The sequence below is a fragment of the Schistocerca serialis genome, chromosome 4 (assembly GCF_023864345.2).
Source record: "Schistocerca serialis cubense isolate TAMUIC-IGC-003099 chromosome 4, iqSchSeri2.2, whole genome shotgun sequence".
Taxonomy (NCBI): Eukaryota; Metazoa; Arthropoda; class Insecta; order Orthoptera; family Acrididae; genus Schistocerca; species Schistocerca serialis.
Window position 1 is genome coordinate 776,800,172 of NC_064641.1, and position 3,959 is coordinate 776,804,130.

The window sequence follows — 3,959 nt, forward strand, 5'->3', positions numbered from 1 at the left end:
TGGGTCAGACAAAGGCGCTATAATCTGGCCCTATTAGATGATGATGAATTTTTGTGGGTGTGGTGGTGTCGCCCAATGTAGTGTTACTGCCTTGGAGCCAGAGCGAAAAAGGCAATTACTCACTCTGCTTATAACCTTGTGATCATCACCAGACTAGCAGCGGTAAGCAGTGTACTTAACTATTATTTATTTTATCTCTTCTTCTACAGCAGTCCCCATCTTAGCAGCCTCAACACACTGTGGCACGCATACCGGTGGCGGCTAAACCTTCTTCCTCACCAAAGTGGCGCTTGGTAAGGCACGCCTTGTCTATAAGGGTGCCACTACTTGTAGTGTGGGAAGCCGCCGCCTCCGCCGCCGCCGCCACCGCTGCCTCCCTGGCACCGCCACTCTGGGGTCCGTGGGCTGAGCAACGAACCACCCCCTCTCAAGTTACTGGGTTGGGCCTACAGCAGCATCGGGAACCATCGCCGCAGCCTGGCTGTTCTCATCGCTCTGACCCGGTAGCACCACAACATCCTCCTTCATCATCATCATCATCATCATCATCATCATCATCATCGTACGAGCCTCGTCAGAATCGGCGTAAACGCAAGGTATATGTGCCTTGGGGCATACCGACTTGCCCCTCCCCAACACCACCATCATCAATGGGGTGGATTCAGAATAGTATTAATACTAACGTAGATGATCCTGTGGCTATTGACAGTTCTCTCTCCCGTCCTTTTTGTGTACGACATCAGGTCAGTGATACCATACCACAGTTAGAATACTCAGTTTTTGCAGCTGCTTTTGAGGAGCGAATCTCGTTCATGAGGATCGAGAACCCGGCAGGAGTGTACCATGACCCTGTTGGTTTTCGAAGGGCATGCCTTCCTGTCACGGAAGCGGAGCTCCACAAGGTAGTTAATGATCCACAGTATTCCCCCATTAAATACAGTGCAGTGCTTTGCATCGAATTATCGCACCCCCCCTCCCCCGCCCCCCCCCCCAAACTTGAGTCTGGTGTTGAAGAGACAACACTTCATTATCTTTGGGGGCAAAATGGCATGATAATGTGGAGCACGTCAATCACCGAATGGTTTCGTAAATCCACCTTGAGTGCTATACTGGCCTGGTTTACAGAGATGGAGGTCAGAGGATCAGCTAATGCACTCAGCCAAATACTACATCTGGACATCCATACACATGTTGATCATCTGGCAAATGAAGGTTCAAGTTATATCAAGCTCGCTAAAGATATAGCTAATAAGCAGGCATATATTAATGTCAAAAATAGAAAGGATCAGGCTTGTTTTGCGTGGTCAATCCTGGCTTGTGAAAGAAAATACGATCGAAGGGATCATCCTAAGTGTCCGAGTACATAACATGTAGGTGATAATATTCATGGGTATTGTAACTTTGATGGTATCGATTTCACCGTCAAGAACCAGGGTATACCTAAATTTGAGGTGCAGAGTACCAGAATATCGGTTCATGTTTATGGCCTGGAGAAGAAACGCAAGTTAGATGAACAAGACAAGCATGCTGTCGTCGGCTCCCTCCATTTCTCAAAATTTGCCAGTAAGCGTGAGTTGCATGTAAACATGCTGCTCTTCTCTGAAGGTGATAATTATCACTATGTTTAGATAAAAGACATGTCCAGACTCCTTTCCGCCCAGATGAATAAACGTGAACATAAGCAGCATATTTGCTTAAGGTGCCTGAATTATTTCTCTTCAGACAAGTTATTAGCGGCGCATCTAGTAGACTGCGCTTCTCCAAGGATCTAGTATGTGTTATTATGTCTGCTGAGAAAAGCAAAATTCAAAAAGATCAAGAATCCTCGCCACCAGGATTGATGCCTGCTTGTAGTGTACGCCAACTCTGAATGCGTCCTCGCTCCTGTGATCTGCTATGAAGGTGGCCCTACGGCCTCAAATACCACCTTTACTGAAAAACACGTACCATATGCGGCAGTGTACCAAATTGCATCGTCCTATGTTTCTAGTCTTAACCGCTACAAATCTTATGTCGGAGATAATCCTGCCATTTGGCTGTTCACTGAGCTCGAAAAGTTTTCACGGGAGGTTGATAAGCTTTACAGTAACAGCGTGCACATGACCAGATCGAAGGAGAATGAAGATTTGTATAATATCGAGGTTGATTGTCATATTTGCGGGCATCTGTTAGACAGAAAAGCGGAAACTCCTCGTAGGGACCACTATCGTCTTACAGGGAAGTTCCGTGGTGCAGCTCACATGTGCAATTTGAAGTACCAGCTACCAAGACACATTTCCGTTTTCTTCTACAATTTCAGCGGGTATGACGCTCACTTTCTAGTTGAACACTTGGCTGATTTCGGTTTGCACAAAGATCAGGTCAGTGTCCTACCTGAGAGCGTCGAGAAATACATTTCACTCACAGTGCCTCAGCTTGGGCATGGAGCTGGTTAGAAACACCCAGGCTATCGTCTTCAAGCAGTCCCCCCTGGTTGAAGGATTATATTGATTTGAATACGAGACAGAGATTCCACGACGTGTGATTTCGAGAAAGATTTTTATAAATTAATGAGTAATTCATTTTTCAGTAAAACAATTGAGAATTTGAGGAAACTACGTGAACTTTTGATCAGAACCGAATGGGATGGGCGTTATGGCGTAAGAAAATGCATTGCCAGACCAAATTTTAATTGGGTCACCATATTCAATAAGAACTCTGTTGTTGTGGAAATGACAAAGACTACAGTAGAGTTTATGAAACCTAGTTATGTAGGGTGTGCATACTAGACCTATCCAAACTCCACATGTACCACTTTTATTATGAGTTTGCGAAAACTCATTTCGCAGATCCTAAATTACTTTATATGGATACAGATAGCTTCATCCGTTGGGTGAAGTAATGAGGTGCCGTAGTAATGAATTCGACACGTCCTCATGCGCGGCCAATAATCCTTATGGTTTTATTCCACAGAACAGAAAAGGTTATCGGTCTAATGAAGGACGAGGCGAATGGATTGCCGATTGTGGAGTTTGTAGGTCTATGCTCAAAAGTGTAAGCATATCGCAAATTTGAAGGCGCCACCCAGAGGCGGATAAGGGTGTGTGTCGTATGGCATCGACTATCGAAGACTGCTTGTGGTGCCTATGCGGTGGATTCGCAGTGGTGCACCGCAGCCACCACATATGGTACGGCAGACCAGTATTCGATCGAGAGGACACGAGGTGTACACTGTGCTACAGTCTAAAATCGCTCTGTCGCCTCATGATGATAAAAGGGTCATTTGTGATGACAGGATTGAAACTCTCCCGTACTCACACTACTCACTGGTAGCGAGAGAAGGGGTGGGGGACTCTGATTGAGTGAGAGTGAGAGAGAGAATGAGAGAGCGAGGGAGAGAGAGTCTGCGGAGTAGTAGTAGTATCCCTTTCATCACAGTGTAAGAAATTTTGTGTGTGTGTGTGTGTGTGTGTGTGTGTGTGTGTGTGGTGTAAATATTTTTGTGTTCAATGTACATGTGTACATACAGACATAGAATTGTGGAAAAAAGAATCAAAAAAAGAATAAAATTTACATATATATGCACACCATGTGTGTGTGAAAGAAAGAAAAATTTATAAGAAGCAGAAACAAAAAAAAAATATTAAAACGCAAAAATATAAAAAAAATTATATTGATATTTGTTTATAGGCAAAAAATTATATATATAGAATATAATACATAATACTACAATATAATATATAATACAACACAATATAATATATAATACTACAATATAGTATTCTTGAGGTATAAACTGGCTCTGCTATTCCAATGCAAAAATACTTTTAACTTACTCGCTACAACAGTAACACTGGTAGGATTTTTCTTTTTATAAATCTACGCTAAAAACTAATGCTGAGATACTTTCTTTACTACAACTAAATTCCACAGCCCCCGTAGCATAGCCTTTACAGTAATTCTGACGGACTGTACATGCT